This window comes from Protopterus annectens, chromosome 17.part0, assembly GCF_019279795.1.
Source record: "Protopterus annectens isolate FY-2018-M chromosome 17.part0, PAN1.0, whole genome shotgun sequence".
NCBI classification, from domain to species: Eukaryota; Metazoa; Chordata; order Ceratodontiformes; family Protopteridae; genus Protopterus; species Protopterus annectens.
In genome coordinates, this window is record NC_056751.1 from 359371816 (window position 1) to 359392165 (window position 20350).

Sequence of the window (20350 nt, forward strand, 5' to 3'; positions counted from 1 at the left end):
CAAAAAGGGAAAAAAACAACTGTTTAAAATCTAAAAAGACAAGTCTAATAAACGTGTGCATCAAAAAATGAACTAATTAATAACTAAAATTAAAATTTAAAAATGTAATTTTTAAATATAATGTAAATCTTTAAAACATAACAATTCAGTTCTCAGAAGACCAAATATCCCTGCCAGACCTACAGTAGACCCTCTTAACAGGATGGTAATGCAGAGACCTTCTAAAGGGAAACTGACACATGCCAAATCAGGAATGGCAGTTGAATTCAGAGGGCTGGAGCTAGAGAAGCAAAAGAAATAACGTCAGAGGTTTCCAACCTGTCTCCAGGAACTGCCAACAGCCCAAACCTGATGACTTGAGTAACCTAACAAGAACATAAGGTTTCAATAGCATGCAGGACCCTAGGTTGTACACTAATCAGTAGGTGAGTATAAGAATTTTAAATAGATATATACAGGCAACAAGAAGTCAATACAAATCCAGCAGCATAGGTGTAATACAACTTAACTGTGAAATATCAGTTATCAGCCTGGCCACCAAGTTCTGCACCCACTGCACTAGACCATTATATGATGACACAGGGTACAGCAGTAGTAAAGGATAAGTGCAAACCACTGTCCCAAGGTCAAAAGATGTAAGATAACACTTTTTGAAGTAAAGAAACTAATCTTGATAGCTGCCACACAATGGCAATGCAAAGTTAAGCAAAGCTAAACAAAGTGGACAAGGCACAAGCATTTCTGTGCAACACATCAAGCATCACCACATTAGAAACACAGCGATCTGAATTCCTAGGAAGGAAGACAATTTTAGCTAACCTCCTCATAGGCCTCTTTAGCACCTGAAAGCTTGAGCATGGCTAGATAACTAGCTGTTTCTGGTTATAACTGAATCAGCTGCCAAAAATGATTCAAATAATCTCTAAATTTCTTAAGACTTATAATGGCTTGTGTTAATCAAAAGCAGTAAGTTCCATTATCCAGGTCAAATGGCTTACATCAGGCCATTTTGTTTCAGACTATGTGGTATGTTTGTACTGCACTGGTGGTCGAGCATACGAAGTGTGAGAATTTAATGTCACAGTCAGTTTCATAGCAGTACTGCATTATGCAAGCCAGGAGTGCGATTTTTGATGTTTTCCTATTTTCTTCACTGTGGTGTGACTGTGGAATTGGTTATACATAATTTCAGGGGGTGCTTGCCTTCCGCACTTGGGGTACAGGTGGGCTTGCCCCTATGCAAAAGAGATTTTTGTGTGGAATCTTTTAAAGTTTTTTTTGGCTCATCATTTTCAATATGTATTTACTACGTATGGTGAGCTAAAAATCGATCTTTGAAATTGCACAGGTAAACTTTTGTTCCAACAATTGCAACACTGGCCAAGTCAGCCTAGTAGACAACAAGATGACTAAGGCTTACCCCTTGTTACCTCCCTATGGCTGAACTCATGCAGATATTCTAAGTGGCCACCTGTTATTATTTACTGTGTGGAGAAACACTTCCATGTAAATCCTTCTAGTAGGATTTCTACATTGCTAAGCTCTCTGTAAATTTTCTGGAAGAAGCTGGTGGCCTCTGTGTGTGTGTGTGTGTGTGGTACTGTGTGAAATGTCTGATGAAATTTAATACAGGTTGTTTGGCTAACTGTGACAATCAAGTACAGATAAGAGTTGTTATGGCAGAAAATGGGGAATTAGAAGAAGCTGAAACTGGGGATAGAATGGAAAATATTGGCGCAGGTTAACAGCTTAAAGTATCAGGAAGGGATGGTTGAGAAGAATGAAAGTCTGAATGAGAAGATCAAAGCTAGAATCAGAGGGACTGCAGCAAACTGTGACAAAGTGCCAGGGGTAGTGTGTGAAAGAATATCAAAGAAGCTAAAAAATAAGGTGTACAAAACAGAGTTCAAGCATAACACCCAGATGTTCCTAATTTGTATGGATGCTTCTAATTTTGACTCGTGTTTGCTTCACACCTCCTAAAACTTGATACTCATTTGAGATGTTCTAAGTTCATAGTACCAGTGTTTTAAAAGTATCCATAATTTGGGGGCTTTTTCTGGAATTACTTTTTGCTTTGACCTTAATTTTGTAGGTAAACGGCTGAGTGTTATGGGCATGACCAGTACTTGTAGTTGTTGTAACAATTTAAATTTTCCCATGGTTACAAAGATTTCAAGGGAGACAGCTGAGTTCAGCAGAAAGAAAAAAGAAAAACAAGCCTGTCATTTCAAGAAAGAAACAAAATAATCAGACTGAGTAATCACAACTTGCTAGGTAGTTATGATGGCTCATTTGACTAATGAGAACAGCTATTAGTCCCAATAAGGAACGGAGTACGAGTGAATACCTCAAATATTAAGTCATGCCATCTAAAGCTATGGCAGTGCATAAGTATATGCAGACAGGCATAAAACACTACCAGCCATCTTCAATAAATCATTTACAAAAGAAAACTCCAGCAATATTCACCTCTAATACTTTTAATACAGCAATGTCTCCTCCATAATTGGAGGTAAGTCTTTAACAGTAAGTGTAGTTTGCTACATACTGTCGGTCACTCAGGCATAAAGCTAACAGCCTAGAGATTTAATTTCTCTGAAAAGATCTGGGCTTCCTTATTAAATGTTTTACAACCGCTTTCACCCCATTGTGATTTGCATAATGTCTACTTTAAACTGATTAAACTTAAAGCCTATGATTTAAATTTGCAATATAACATGCAAATATTAGCAGCTCTCTATGTCAAATGTCAGAAGCATTTACTCTGAAAATGTAATTACAGTATACATCGTATTCATTTATTTGCCTTTGATTACTGGGAAAGTCCGACTGGGCAAATCCCCTTTTCAGAGGGGACACATGTAGAAAAGATCCATACTGCATACTTTTTTTCCACAGGCAATTAACATAAGCTAATGATAACAATAACACTGAGCTATACATAGTTTGACTGTTGATCACCATGTTAAATGCACTATACAATATTTACAGCATGCTACAGTCACACAAATATAAATAATACTAAGCATTATTTTTACAACTTTTGTATAAAGTCACATTGAAATTTTATTATACAAAGGACGATGCATATGTATAGTTTCATAGGTGTGTACTTGGCTAATGACCACAAGGGCATTTTTAAGCCTAGCTATGCATCTTAAATCTCTGACAAGTTCTGGTAACCTTGATAAGTGTAAGCGGGGGCCTTGGACATTAAAAATTTATAGGTTGCCTGTATCCATTAGAGACATCGGTGCCAAACCATGAATGAATTTCCTAGCCCCATCCAGTTGCCCAAGTTACACTTGAATTGGGTTAGGGAAATACTCTGCTTCACATTGATGGGGAGCCTGTTCCAGAAAAGGGGGTAGTCTTTGGGATACATACCTCTCTCTCCAGCAGGTCGTATTTATCTCATAAATGTTCCTCACTAAAAGAATACAGGGTGTAAGTAATATGTCCTATGTAGATGACCTCAAAGCCCTGTACTTGTATTCTGCCTCCTATAGGCTGTTGAGGGCAGATCTATGCATGGCATTCAAGGCACAGTCAGAACTCACACTGATGGACTTCCTGCATATCTGCAGTAATTTCCCATTGTAAAGAAATAAGCATAGGTTCATAGGAAGTTACTAGGCTAGCGGCCCTAGAGCCCTTACAATCCTAGCCATGTTAGCCCCGAGTTGCCTCAATTGTCCTTGGATAGATGGATGTAATTCACAGAGTGAGTCTATGATGGACACCACCTGCCCCTGCCCACGAGGGACATGGGTGCCACCTCTGGGGTGAATTTGTGGTTTTCCATTCATTTATCCAGGTTTCGCTTGAATAGAGTCAGTGAGGATCTCTGCTTCATGTAAATTGGAAATTTATTCCAGACTAGCAGCAACCTCTGGGAGATATATCTGTCTCTTCAGCATGTTCTGTTAATGTCACAGGCTAGGTTAAGATCCCTAGAACAAATGGCTGCTATTTTTCTTCGTTGTGATGGCTAGTGATCCCAACACAGATCTGCCGCATTTATTTCGTGACTGTAGTGGAGATGGAAGTCAAATATCCCTGGAGAGTTTCTTTCAACTGGGAGAGCGTTGCAATATATCTGGCAATGCTAACAATATACTTAATGGACAAGGTATTGTGACTGTATCAAATGATATATCTAATGTGCCAAATGTGTGGAGAAAACTTGAAGAAGACTGGAATAAAAGATGTAATAACTTGTTTTCGGCTGTCGGACGTAAGATTACATCTACACTATCTACTGAAAGTAAAACTGTGTACGATGATCTTGGAAAATTGTTATTTAAAGAAACAGCTGTGTTCTTAAATATTCAGAGCTTACAGAGATACATGGAATTAGATGTGCCCCCCCCCCCCCCCCGCCGTGGTTTGCAAGCATACAAGGATTCTTCCTTGCCATTTGATCTACAGAACACAACTGATAAAACGTTCGATCAACGGTGGGTGGTGGGTCTATATTAGATCAGCGAACGCTTAAACAAGTGAACACTGATTGATCGACCTTATTTTTGGCGAATGTTCAAAATATCGAAGCAACAGAAACCTGAATTTTTTCCTAGGGAAAGAATTTGGTTGTCCGTTTCTGTTGCTTTGGTATTTTCAGTGCTGTGGTGGAATGTTACGGGTCGGATTCAGGTAAGTGTGCAATTGTGTGGATGTGAGTGTTAGGGTGGGTTAGGTGAGTTAGGGTTAGGGCTTGGGTTAGGTATGTGTGCGATTGTGTGGACGTGAGGGTTAGGGCAGGTTTAGGTGAGTTAGGGAGCAGGTGAGGTGAGGTGAGTGTGCGATAGTGATGGACGTTAGGGTTTGGGTTAAGATAAGTGGATAGTTAGTGGTGTGTGCATAGTTTAGTGTAGGGTTAGGTGTCAGATTTTAGGTATATGTGTGTGGATTTTTGTTTGTTTGGTGTGCTTGTGTTGTGTGTGTGTGTTTTGAATCAGCAATTTTTTTCCCTAGGAAAAAAATTGCTGATCTGACAGTTCGAGATTGTAAGCTTTCCCTTACATAAGGTCGATCAGCATTCGCTTTTTTAAGCATTCGCTGATCTAATATAGACCCTGGGTGGTTGCCGCCCACAAATGTACTATGGAGTGGATCAGTATATTAGTGGAAAGAGACAGGCTAAAACAAAGTGAGTTGAGGGAACAAATAAAAGAAATCTGTTCTTCCCTAAACTCAAATGTTAGCTCTGATATTCTTGACAAGTTTTTGGGTCATATTAACAACAAACCCCAAACCTTTCAGGAAAGCATTATAAATAGAAAGAAGTGTAAATTAATTTGTGATTTATGGGATTATGACAGGGGAAGAGCTTTCCTGTCTAGAACTGAGTGTAAGAGAACTGTAAAGCATGTTCGCTTTCAGGAGAATGAACAGGAGGTTGATTGGCAGTCAAATACCTAATTTTCTAACTCAGATGGTGCCCAGCTCATCAGGAGAGATGGGTTTTGAACAAAATTAAGACTTTCCTCATCTTCCAAATGGACAACAGAGAGAACAATTTGAACGGACATTTCGGGGTAATCAACATGGCCCAAAAGGAGGTCCCCGGGGAGGTAAACCTCCAAGAGAAATATATCATGATCGGACTAGGGATGGTCAGCAACAAAAATATGTTAAAAAATGTAAATGGTGATGTGCTGTTTACAAGTGATTGTGAAAGGTATGTGATTAATTTATCTGGCTATACCTTTAATGACGTTGAATATGCTGTATTAAATTGTGGGCTTAAATTTGTGCCAACAGTAATACCTAGACTACATGAAATTAAGATTGATTTGTTTAGGTTCATTAGAAGGTTACATCTTAAACACTTTTTTGAAAATATAAGAGTGCACTACTGAATCAGTTTTAAATCAGAGTATGTGTTACAATGAGTCACAAAATGAAAGCTTTTATTCATGTTTTTCGGATATAGAAGTGAATGCATATACATTGTTAGATACCAGCAAGGTAAGGTCTAAAAGCAATTTTCTCCCTCCATTTTTACATGAGGGAATTCAAAATTTTTATAATATGGTGCAATTTGCACTAGAGAAGGAGTTTAATGTATTTGTGAACAATGAATTTAATCTAACCAAAGAAGAGTGGAAAATGCTTAAGTTATTAAGAAGCAGGCAAGATAATATCTTTAAACCTGCCGATGAAGGTAACAAGTTGGTTGTAATGAATATGGATCAGTATATTAATATGTGCAATAAACATTTGAATGACAGAAGTACATATGAGAGAGTTGAAATTGTGATGTATACTGAAGCAATGGAAAAATATGTGGACATTATAGAAAAAGGTGGGAGACTAGGCTATTTTTCTAGTAAATATGTAAAAAAATAAATTTGGGGTGTTAGGATGCAAAATGGCCCATTTTTACTGTCTCCCTAAGATCCACAAATCATTAATTAGTCCCCCTGGGTGCCCCATTGTGTCCGGGAGGGACTATTTTTTATATAAAATAAGTCAGTTTTTGCATTTTTTCCTATTACCAAAAGTGCAGTTGTTGCTTGCTTATATACAGGATGTATTTGATTTTCTGAACAAAATTCAAACAATACAATGGGATCAAGGTATGTACTGGATTACATTAAATGTCACAAGCCTTTACACTAATATTAGTCATGAATTTGGGTTGGAAGAGGTCACATTCTTCCTAGGAGAAAGTCCGACTACTGAATTTATTTTAGAATTATTAGACTTTTGTTCAAAAAATAATTATTTTGTTTTTGGGGAAGAATTGTTTAGACAAAAGAAAGGTACAGCAATGGGGGCATCTTTTGCACCCTCTTATGCAAACCTTAGTATGGGCTTGTTCGAGAATGAGTATGTATATAGAAGTGAATTGTTTCATAAATATGCCATTTCATATTATAGATTTATAGACGACTTGATTTTCTAGTGTAAAGGGGCTGAAGATGAAATACAAGAATTTATTAGAATGTTAGGTAACAATAGATTTGGACTGTCATTTGATGGTTTGAAGGTGGGTAAAATTGTCCCTTTTTGGATGTAGTTTTGGATGGTAGTAACAATACAAAAGTTTGCACTAAAGTACATATAAAATTTGAAAATGGAACACAATTTGTGAGGGCTGAAAGTTGCCATTCTCCTCACACTATTAGTTCCATTTCCTTTGGAGAATCTCTACGTATATATAGATTATGTAATAATGAAGTTGATTATATAAGAGAAATGAAGAACACTATTAATATGTTCCAAAGTAGAGGTTTTGATCAAGAAATGCTTGAAAGTTGCTGGAAAAAAATCTTAAAGGAACATATTTATGATACTAGGGGCAAACAGTCGGGGAAAATTTATGTTTAAAAAAAGTGTGTGGACAAAGAAATGACATGTATTTTACTACAACATATAGTGGTTTTAGTACCATACTTAAAAAAGTTTTGGTTGGTTACTGGACATATATTAAGAATTTGAGTAACATGTTTGTGCAAAAATTAGGGGCGGGGTCCCTGTGATGTCATATAGAAGAGGGAGAAATTTAAAAGATTTTTTTGGTGAAGTCTAAAATAATATTTCCAGTGCAGAGCAACACAGAGAAGTTTAAAAAGTCTAGGTGCAAGTGCTTGTGGTAAATGCAAAGCATGCAGCTTTATTCTTCAAAGTTTCAAACATATTAATGGGCATATTTTTTGAAGTGAAGGATAGTTTTTGCTGCTGTTCTAAAGGCATTGTTTACGCCCTCAGATGTCCATGTAAAAAATACTATATAGGTAAAACTAAAAGATCATTCAAGACTAGATTGTTGGAACATATTAGGGATATAGCTAAAAACAAGAAAGAAAGTGCTATAGCGCATCATTTCAATGTGAAACATGCAGGTAATAGTGATGGCCTTAAAGGCAATGTTTTAGAACAAATTAAACTGTATAATGATGAAATTGATCTTAAAAACAAATTATTAACAAAAGAATCAATTTATATTTTAAAATTTGATACTATGTCACCCAAAGGTTTGAATAATGAACTTAATTGGAGATGTTTTATTTAATGAATGAATTGAGATGTAATTAAAGTAAATTGTTTAATTATTTGATTGGTGTATGTATTTAGGTAGGTTGTGATTTGAAAATGTTATACTCCTTGAAGGCTTGCTAGAGCCGAGACATCAGAGCATTTTATTAAAGAAACTTTTTACTGTTGGTAAACTAGCTGGTGGTATTATTCGTGTTCTGGATTTCTCATTGTGTGGTGCTGCTAGTTAGACTTATTGGTCTATAGTTCCTGGGGCCGGTTGTTGGCCCCCCTTTATGCAAAGGGATTACTGTTGCTATTCTCCACTCTGCTGGAACAAAACCAGTTCTCAGGCTATGGTTAAAGAGAATGGCAAGTGGGTCTGCTAAGTTTTGTTTTAGGCTGCTTAGTAAGCAACCTGGGATGTTATCTGGTCCAACTGAGGCTGTGTTTTTGGCCTTGGAGAGCGCAGACATGACCCAATCTCTATAGATATTAGGCAGGACTGGTGGTCAGGTATGCTTTGAGATATGGCTGGTGGTGACAGGAGGGTGAAGTTTGCACCAAGTCTGTCAGCTTGCAGGTTGGCAATTTCCTCTGTCATAGTAGGAGTGGTACCATCTCCTACCAGTTTGGCACATAGCTGGGCATTCCCTTTTAGATTTTGGACATAGTTAAAGAATGCCTTATAGTTAAAGAATGCCTTATGATTATCCTTATCTAGGGATGCTATATTATCCTTGTAATTAGCTATAGAGGACTTTACAAGATTTCTGATTTGTTTGTTCAAGCTGTGGAGGAAATTCTTCCTCTGCTGAGTCAGTTCCCCCTTGTTCCTAGACATCAGTTTCTTCCTTTTGTTATATAATCTGTTTATACTTGACTTCCACCAGGGTGGCTTGTTTTTTTTTTTAGGAGGACCTGATTTTAATCTGGTCAGGCACAGCCAAGTCTATACAGTTGCTTAAGTGTTTATACAGGGCATTTGTATACACCTCTGTATAGCAGTCACTGCTGTCTGTGATTGCAGAGGGTATAAAACTTTTTATAATAATATCGCTTAGCAGGCTGTAGTTTGCTTTCAAAAAGTTTTTTGAGTTTCCTTTTGCTCCTGTGGTGGTGACAGGTTCAATAGCTACTTTGAATGACTCTGGTTTATGGTCTGACCTTACCAGGGAGGGCATCACACAGGTGAGAGTGCGGTGACACCCCCCCCCATGTTGGTAAGTAGTATGCCTAGCACATTTGAGCCCTTGTGGAGGTGCAGACTATCTGTTTCAGAGCATTTTTATTGACAAAGTCCAAGAACCTAAGGGCAAGCATGCTCATGTATGTCACCCAGTCGGAAGGACAGTTAAAATCTCCCATGACTAAGGTGTTGGGCTGTGTGGCAAGTGACTCCAATAAGTCCATGTAGGTGGTGTGCTTTTCATAGTTCATAGTGGGGGGCCTACAGTTAACAATGATGTGGCAGGGTATTTTGCCTATAGTAAATTGGACATGGAGTAGTTTTGAAAGACTTGTACTGTTTGACCAGTCTCGAAGTGTACTTGGCTTTGATGAAGATGGGCACACCTGTACCTTTGTTTTTTTTTCATGCTCATTTTGAGGTCTAAACATCTGGACGGCATTGTAGTTTTGTATGGCTGGGGTGTTCTCCGGGGCCGTGAACCCCATCTCAGTGACTGCACAGACATCAGCATCTTCCAAGGTGAGAAGTGGTTCCAGGGTGTGCAGCTTCATGATTAGACTCTTAGCATTAAGCAGCAGAACCTTGAGTTTTTCTCGAGTGGAATTTGTCAGAAATTTTATTGTTTTGACATTGCCTAAAAAACACTATGGGGGAAGCGAGGTCCTTTGCCAGTATCCCAAAGCCTAGATGAGACAGGTGTAGACGATCTCCGATAAAGCAGCATGGGATGTCAACCATGTCTTCCCAGGCTGACAGATACTGGATCTCCTGGATTAACACCATAAGTTAAGCCAATTGTTGAAGCAATCATTTTTGTTTATATTGTGGCATCATCCTGGGTGAAGGCAAAATGCTACTGAGGGCTAGGGTCATACCTGCATGAGACACACAATCTGAGAGTTCAGTCATGTCTCTTTTCATATAGTCCAGAGAGGTACATCTCAAGTCAGTCACCCAAACATGGACTATGACATAGTCATCATAACGGTACTTGTTGCGTGACTTGAATACATGTGTGATTTAACGGATCATGGCACCTGACAGACAGCTGACCGTGACCTTCTATTTGTCCAGCCTGGTGAGGGGGACATCTGTGTTTCTCAATATGGAGTTGCCTAAGACCAAGACATTAGGTTTTGAGGTGTCTTGTCTTAGGGGCTTATTTGCTGAGACACTGGTGTATTATGTGTAGTGGTTTCTATTTGCATAGCAGTGTGTGCAAGTGGTTCACATTTGGGAGGTCCCTGATCTTTTGGTAGGCTTGTACCGAGTACCTCTGCATATGTGGATTTATGTGTCGTGACCTCACTTTGTGTAAGAGTTGAAGTGTGTGGGCTGACAACCTGTTTGATGGATGGTTGTTTGTTGTTACATGAGAGAATTGATTCCAGTTTCATAGGGTAATTACATCCTTCACATAGGATATTTGTTTGTTTTAGGAGTAAGTGGTTGTCAGTATATATGAAACAATTACTACATTGCCTCAGGATGCTCATGTCAATTAGGCTGGCTGGTGAAATGATGGGAAACTGTCCATCCATTATAGAAGGTTTTTACCATATGTACTATTAGGAAAGGGAGCGAGTTTGAATAGTCTGCCGACTGACAGATTGAAATGAATCCTGTATTCCAGGTGAGTTCTACAAATCTTTGTCAACTTGATAGAAACAGACCACTGCACAGCCAAAGTCCACTGGAAAACAAGCACATAGAACTTCACCAGGGGTACTAATATTATGGCAGCTGCCACAGATCCAAGAGCTCAAAAAACAAGCCCGGTGGGAGAAGAAGGATGAGTTAGTAAGATGTGAATTTGGCTCCTCAGGGTGCCTATTCAGTGTAGGGGCAACAATGCTATTTGGGTAATTATGTTCAGTTGAGCCCTAATAAATTCCAATGATTGAACTGGTACTAGTTGTGATTTTTCCTGGTTTAGTGTGATGCCTAGGAGATCTGATATCTGATAAAAGTAATCTCTGGCATGAGAAAGTTGACACTTGGTTGGGGCAATCAGGAGCCAGTCATCTAGATATGGTAACACCCGAAAACCATGCAGTCCCAAATGAGCTACAACCACTGCTATGCATTTGGTAAACACCCCAGGGGCTGTGGTGAGTCCAAAGGTCAGGGCTCTGAATTGATAGTGACTGGCTCCTACTCTGAAGCACAAATGACTCCTGAAGTACCTGTCTATTTTGATGTGATAGTACATGTCCTTTAAGTCCACAGAGCACATCCAATCAACCTTCCTTAACAATGGAAGGATAGTCTGTACCATAACCATCCGTAACTTTGCTTTCTCTATGTACAAGTTCAGTCTGCTTAGGTCCAAAATTGGCCTTTGGTCCCCGGTTTCATTGGCACTAAAAGGAAGCTGGAGTAAGTTCTGGATCCTCTTTGTTCAGTTGGGACCTCTTGGATGACTCATTTTTTGCAGTAACTTTTGAATTTCTAATACTGTAGACTACCTCTGATTGGGTGGAACATCAGGGAGTTTTTTCATGTTCTTGGGGGCACAAGGGAAAAGGGAATGTAATAGCCTCTGGATATTATGGTTTCCACACAAACATTTTTTATTTGGACCCAGACATTTGGGTGGAGGGAAAAAATGACTCTCGACTGCCTCCAGGGCAGAGCAGTCAGACAACACTTCAGGAGCTCTGATATGGCTTGTCAGAAAAAGGTTCCCTGAAGCCCTGATTTTGTGGGCCCCAACTGCCCTGGGATGGAGTCTCCCACTGAAGCCCCCTCTCTCTGCCTCTGGAGGGGAACTCTCTGCATTGGTTAGGGAAAGTTCCTTGAGAGTTACATAACCACATTTTCTTGGCCCCTTTCTGGTTTTTGGAAAAGGTCCATTGACAGGTGGAAAACCTGATCCCTACAGCAGACAAGATCTTTCCCTCTCTCTCTCTATGGGTTAGGGTGTCTTTAACTGATGGACCAAATTAGGAGGAACCATCAAAGGGAACATTGACAAAAGACACCTTAAGGGCTCTGCAAAGTCCCAAAGCCTCATCCAGGCATGTCTGCACATAGCAATGCCAGTGCCGGCCACCTGTGAAGTACCCTCACTTAAGTGAGAAATGAGCCTCATGGACAAATTAGCAAGGGAAGAAAAAAATGGCCAGCTTTTGGAGAAATCTTTCCAAAATCTTCTGTCGACATGGTCTCTGCCAAGGATTCAGACAGCTCCTTGACGAGGTCTCTCTGCAGGTGAGTAAAATGTGCCCAGCAGTTAAGTGCTCTCAGCGTGAAAGTGACTGAAGCATAGGTGCACTTGCCAAACCTATCCATTGCTCTAGACTCCCTGTTTGGTGGATGGACAGTAGAGCTTTGCTCAGCTAGCTCTTTCTTAGTGGCAGCTGCCACCAGCATAGCATCAACTGGAATAACCTTGAACCAAAAAATACAATCTGTAGGTGGAGAATGAATTTTGTCAGGTCATTTTGGCATAGGCTGTATAGTGTCTGTCTCCTTCTATGCCCAGCATTTCACCAACTTTATGAGGGAATTTGCCAGGGGAGGGTCACCCAAGATGTAGATGGGCCTGTCCCAAAGGCCTCCAGAAATGCAGACTCCACAGAAGTAGGATTTTGGGATGACCCAGACATCTCTTTGTTTCAGAATTTCCAAAATGTCTGCAAAGGAGACATCCTCTTATGGTGATTTTGGGGATCCCTTCCCTTCATCAAAATCCATATCTTTGGTGAGGGACTCCTGGGAAGTGTAAGTGCCTTCTTTTGTACGTCCTCTTCCATGGCACCTCCTCTGTGGGATGTTCATGGGAGGTACTGAATGAGGTGCGGGCAACCTCTGGTGGTAAATCCTAGATGTTCTTGAAACTTGCTGCCCAGGACAGGAATGATAAGCCTAGTTCCCAGATCCAATAAGGAGCGATGGGGCGGAGTAATAGCCAAAGAAATTGGGTCTCTGTCTGCAGAGAAAGTCTTTTTAATAACCTGTAAAGCCAAAGTACTGGGAGATCCCCTGCCCAACTCCATCAAGGCCAAAGCCCTCAAAGAAGACATGACAACATCCTCGGATCCATGGCTCTCATACTGAATTGGACCTGTGCTGTCAAGAGCTGAAGCACTGGGGGGGGGGGGGGGGGCACAGCTGCAAAAACAACTGGAGCCAAACCTCTACCCTTGGATCCAACCTTGACATCCCAGATCCAAGACCCACTCTGATCCAAAGATCTTGAAGCAGATGTGGTCAAGGCAACTGTCGGAGTAGTGGAAGTAAAAGCCCTGGAATCCAATACAGATTTTCTCAGTTGGGTAAGGTCCTGGGGCTCTGAAATCAAGAATCAAATCAGAGAAGGACGGTCTAAGATCACAGGGGTGCTCACAGATCGAGGAGGGGACAGAGCCGATATAACCTCCATCTGGATCTGAGGCCTGATAATCTTCCTCACCATCCTGTCCACATTATATTCTAAAAGGCTTCTGGAGAATATGGATGAAGCCACAGAAGGAGGATGAGACTGGTGTGGAGTTTCCAAGATTTTTGTAGGAACCGTGGGGGAGACTGACCACATGGGTGATTCTGTTGACTGGCTTCCAGTTCTCGGAACTGAAGTCCTTTGCTCTGAAGTCGAGGTAGGGGGTAACAGAGAGCATGATGCCTGATATGACTCCTTTGATGCAAGGGAAGAGCAGGATCTGAAGGGGTAGAGATAATCACCGATCCAGACAAAGCCAGATCTGAAAAAGCAAATAACATCTTTGGCATAGGCCCAGATATAGCTGCGAGGCCTTTGGATCTGCTGGAGCTGAGCCAGGTCTTGAAGCAGAACAATACAAAGACTTCAGAATTTTTGATGGAGGTTTTGATGACACCCTGGAGAGCTTATGCTGGTGCTTCTTTGGGTTTGTAACAGAATCCGACACAGTACGTGGGGGTGGGGGTAAACTCCTGGTGAAGAAAGAAAAGAGGGAGGCAGAATCCCTTTCAAAATTAGTTTGTTTTGCCTATTGCCGATTGCCCTAGGGTTAAACCCCTCACAAACAACACCTAGACAGTAAACACATTTATCATGTGAATCAAAGTGAGGAATTTTCTGTCCACACTCTGTACATCTCTTAAAACCTGCTGGTTTATCCATAACTACACTCTATTTGAACAAGCACAACAAGAACAACTACCAATACTATTAAATCTAAAATGGGTATAATAAAAAAAAATACTACAACACTATAATAACTACAACAACCTCAACTGCTGTAACAACTGAGGGAAAGTTCAAACTCCTAATAACTATAAACTATCCTAGACAGGGTAGCCCTAATGCCAGCGATAAGCTTTGTGGGTGGGAGAAATATGAAAAAGCAATAAATCTAGTGAAAAAGGACATACTTATCTGCAAAACAGAAAAGAATTGTAACTAGTAACTTGAGCACTGGAGAGCACGTCTGATGTGAATGGCAGCAAATGTGGGGCAAACAGAGGAGCTCGAGCCTGGAAGCTAAAGTCTGTAGAAGGTGGCCAAGATGGATCTGAGGGTCAGATCCGTAAACCATACATGAATCAGAATGAGGAGGACATCAGATCATGTGAAATATATACCCTAAATAATGTTGTGTCTACATCTCACATAGAACAAAAACACCAGGCCAAGCCGATTTCTTAAAACAGAAAACAAAATGAAGCAGGTATCAGAAAGCAGCTCTGAAAGGTCACAGACAAAAATATAGGTTTTCCTCACCCAGCAGGGAATCACCAGCAGTGCTTTAGTTTATGTGGGCTTCAAATCTTTTAAGACATAGACAGAGGCCCAGAATTTCACTGAGTATTTAAGTATCACTCAAGAAACAATTTAACCAATGAAAAAAACGTGAAATATGTAGCCTGGATAATTTGTGTACACCTCTCATGTAGAACAAAAACATCAGGCCAAGCAGATTTCTTAAAACAAAAGTCAAAATACAGCAGGTATCAGAAAGCAGCTCTAAAAGGTCACAGACAAAAAATATAGGTTTTCTCACCCAACAGGAAATCACGAGCAGTGCTTTAGTTTATGCAAGCTTCAAATATTTTCCTCTATACATATATATATATATATATATATATATATATATATATATATATATATATATATATATCACTTTGCCTGTGATATAAATAGGACCTGCTGGATAGACAGGTATGTATCCTGGAGACTAACCCTTTTCTCTGGAACAGACTCTCCATCCACGTGAAGCAGAGTGCCTCCTAACTCAATTCAAGTGTAATTTGGAAAACTGGATGGGGAACAGGAAATTCATCCTTGGTTTGGAACCAATGTCTTCAATGGACAGAGGCAACCTGTAAATGGTTCATCATCCAGGCCCCTGCTTCTAAATGTTTCATCTCCCAAGTCCGTTTACACATAATATGGGCAACAGAATTCATCAGATATTTGGGATGCACAGCTGGGCTTAAAAAGGCCCTTGTAGTCACTAGTCGAGTACACACCTAAGACTTTATTAATACAGCCTCTAGGTGTCATCTTTAAGCACAAACTACACATCTCAAACACACACAGATTCACCATTAGTATTTTCTGTACTATTTCAGATAAAATAAAAGCCACATTCTTACATTAAATTGCCAGTTTATCAGGAAGGGAAGCTTTCCATGGTGGGTTTATGATTAGGTTCATCATCTTTTTCTTCTCCAATTTGCTATTTTGTTTCTCAGAAACTTGCCAGCTTGGGGGGTTGAGCTACTCACACCCTGAGCCAAAAGATACTATGGTGTCACTCACAACATTACGAGAGCATGCCTAGCTCTTAAGCTCATTAGTGTGCCTCAGACCATGAATAAGCACACCTCCTGCTAGTCAAGAGAAAACAATGAAGGTCTGTCACCTATATGGTTAGCAAATTATTTACTAGTACATACATACATGCCGGACTTGTATGAATTGCTAACAGAATCTGCTAGACACAGAGGCCATCCAAGCACACAGAAATAAAAGGTGGGTATTTGGGATGTACCAAGAAAGGTTCTCTCACTGATTAAATACGACACTAAGTAAGTATGGTTATGTAAGATGTTTATTATAACACTAAATTCTCAAAGAGCAGTCACCATAATAATAAATCATTACATCTGTGTTTTCGTACCTGTTAATATGTTGACGAGGCATTTTTACAAGTCTGTCATCACCTCTGTGAAGGCTAACTGTGGCTTTGTACCAGTGAAGGTGGCTTGAGGCTCCAATCAAATGAGGACTGACATGAGTCTTTCTTCTGTTATTAAGAGGCTGAAACTCTACAAGCGGAGGTGTGTTTGTGTCTGACAAATCTAATTCCCTAAGGTCAATTAACTATGATAGCGATCTGCCAAACAATACTTAATCCAAACGAAAGGTGGCTCAGGCGGATCCATGGTAAAACTACAATTTACTGAACTTTAATAAACACAAAATAAAAAAGATAATTAGCCCTTTCTTTCACTTCTTATGAACTTCATCAGATATTCCTACACGTTTTCCCTGTTTAAATACACTCTAAAGCAACCCCATTGGTCAACACACACACACACACACACACACACACGCACGCACACACACACACACACACACACACACACACACACACACACACACACACACACACACACACACACACACACACTTCTTAAAGCAGCACATTCCTTTTATCCACTATTCAACATACAAAAATATCTATATAAATATATATAAATATAGCATATAAAATACATAACACCAATATATGAGCACACAACCCGTAACCAAAAACAGGCCTGAAAATCAAAATAGCCAATAAAAAGGGACACTAGAAATACTTATTTATAAATAAATTAATGTTTAAAATTTTTAAATGTTTAAAATATTAAATACTTAAATATTAAATACTTAAGCCTACAACAATTGATATTCACAGACAGTCTCCCATCCAAGTGCTAATCAGCCCTGACCTTGCTTAGCTTCCAAGATAAAATGAAAACAATTACAGTCAGGTTAGTCTGGTTACTAGCTGCATGAAATACATAAACAAGTACATATAACCCATATACTTCTGAAGGTCATGTTATATAAATAACAAATATAAATACATATAAACTACTTAAAATAAAAAATAAATAAAATGATTTCCCTTTATCGGTTCAGTGCTTTAAACATTAAAATACAAACAATAGAAATATATTCACTGAGCCAAGGCCATCTACTAGCATCCAATACCATTTGCCATGACATTTCCTTCTTCTCCAGTAGTAGGCTACCAGGTCAACCCCTATAGCCTAAACTGACCTGGTCAATAACTACATATTTAAAATGGTGTCCTGTTAGCCTCTACTTGCGAACATCCCCATCACTGTATGACATTCCACCAAAAAATTCATCCTTTAATGATATCTTTCTTGCCACTTGGACTAACTACTGTTTGGCCACGGCTCTTTTTTGATGGTGGGGGTGGGAACTAGAGAAGTGGAAAAACATATTAGACTAGGTACTTTTCCGATAGATGCGGGAAACATACCTCTTATTACAGATATCCTTAACTAACAGAACATCCAAGTAAGCTATTTTCTCTAGGTCCTTTTCATTGCAAAATCTCAAAAATTCAGCTGAATGATTAATACAAAATAAAAAAAATTATCCAATTCCTCTTTAGTACCCTTCCAGATGATACAAATATCATCCATAAACTAGGTATATAGCCAGAAGGAATTATAAAACTGGGACCCATCCAAAAACGTATGCTCCCACTGTGCCATTACAGTATTCACAAACGCCGCACCACAAGGGGAACCCATCAGCACTCCTTCCTTTGTAAGTAATATTTATTTTCAAAGGTGATGAAATTATTATTTAATACCAGTTTCAATAGGTATTCTATTAACTTAACCTGTTCCTGGGTTACCCATTGAGCTTCCAAATAATCACATACTCAATAGGTACCCAATGCCTGAGGCATTACACTATATAAATCCTTAACATCTATGGTAACCAAAATGTCATTAGAATCAAACTTAATACTGTCTAACTTACCTAAAAAAATCATAGGAATCTCTACAAATTCTTAGTTCATTCACCATGTATTGCTTCAATTTATTATCCAAATACTTTGCACATACTGATACAATGGAATTTCTCCCATCAACTATGGAGCATACAGGTGCATCATACAAATTTTTATGTATTTTTAGGTACCACAAATATAACTGATATAGTGGGGTTACTAATAAAAATAATTTATACCAATCCAGTTATAAACATATCATTCAAATTAGCATAAATTTTCCTATTAGCACTCTTTACTTCGTTTAAGGCTACTTCCTTGTAAATATCTGTTTCAAGAAAGCACCTAACATTAGCATTATAGTCCACCAAATCCATGAGTACAACCCCACCCCCTTTATCTGGTTTCATAACTCTAACATGCTGGCTTCTAAGTAGTTGCAACACCTCCATTTCTTCTTTACTCAAGTTAAAAACAAGTTAAAAACAATATTTAATATAAGAACCACATTAGTAAAATAAGCAGAAACCTGGAAAGTATATATATATATATATATATATATATATATATATATATATATATATATATATACTCCATATTATGAGGAGGATTTGATGCTGGGATATTTTACAGTTACAGTGAACATTCCTTGAATATATATAGCTGTGGCAAATATCTTAATTATTTGACTTTGCTCTTTAAGAAGGTCACTCAACAGTAAATCATTACATCTGGTGATCAATCAATAGAAGTAAAATGCCACTCCACAGAAATGGACAGATCTCCTGTAGTATGACCACAGCAAAGCCTCTACTACTCTAAATGTCATATAGAAACAGTTCTGAAGCATACAGGATACATTTGTTTATGTTGTAGAATGAGCTCTGAATGAGCTTTGTAGTATTTTTTTTAATTTATCATAGCAAAATATAAAATGGATAAGCTATTTAGATAAAGTTTACTTGGTGACACACAGACTTCCCTCTCCTTTACGACAAAACATTTTTTTTCTTCTAAAATAGTGGGGTTTTCTGGTTTAATATCTCATCTGACTGCGGGGCATCAAATCACATAGTAAATCTTCTCCAGCAAGCAAAGAGCTCTGAAAGTTAAATGGACTGATTCAAAGAAAAAGATGACATAACCATGGCATGAAGAAAGGATCAGTCTTCAGACAGACATTAATTGTGGAAGACTGAATGGAAGCTTACACATTAGTGGCTGTAGCTTTGATATACTTCTGCTTGATATAACAGCTACCAGAGAAAAGATTTCCAGCAGTTAACGTCCACAGAATCAAACAGAGGCAGAGTTTGTCCTGAGAAAACAGGTAAGGTCTCAAAATAGAAAAATATTAGCTTCCTGGAGGGTCTGCTGCAACCTGGAGAGAAAAAAAAAATGTGTGCTGAGACAGAAGAAATGTGTACATGTCTCTGAGAGAAGTATAAGCAAGATTTGCTCAAACAGGAGACTGAAGCAGTCTAAAAGTCCTGGGATAAGACAAGTTCAGGTGATCTATACCTTTTAAGCACAAATCACAAATCTTCTGTATTTCTGAAGATATTATTTTTTAGTACTGTGTGTCTTAGACTGAGAATATGCAAATTTTATATAGAAAATAACACAACGTGAGGAATCAGAATCCTACACTTGGAGGTAATAAACTGAGGGACTTGATGCTGGGATGATGAACTCTACCCTGCTGCTGACAGAGATTCTTCTGGAGAGGAAGTGGCCATGACAGATAAGTTCAAAGACAGATCAAGAAAGAAAACTATGTCTGGATTAACTAAGCTGGCACAATGAAAATGAAGCAAGTTTTAGCCTGCATTGCTTTGAGTAAGACTTTCGGAAAAGTTGAAATACATGGGGAACACTGATTTAATCATTTGTTTTTATTTTTACACTAGTACTAGGCTGTTTCATTTCTACAACACTGACTTATTGCTTTATTGGTGTTTTATGCACATTTAAGTGCATATACACTCTGTACAGTGTTTTGATATAGGCACTTTAATAAACCTGAACTTGATTCAGCTCTTTGTTCTATGTGATGCAGAATGTATTCAGCCCCTATACTGGCCTCAGTTTGATTACAGACTAAAAAACACAGTAAGCTGACTGTGGCGATGGGAAGGCAAATACAACCTCATTGTTAAACTCCAGACAGCAATTACTTGCCATAAAGTGCAAGTTT

The 20350-nt window shown here is 38.9% G+C and overlaps 1 protein-coding gene across 2 annotated transcripts in view; it reads right to left on the reverse strand.

The window, feature by feature from the left end:
* LRRC56 (leucine rich repeat containing 56) overlaps positions 1-20350 on the reverse strand; it is a 1529270-nt gene that overhangs the window by 1602 nt on the left and 1507318 nt on the right. The gene's annotated exons all lie outside the window — the stretch shown is intronic.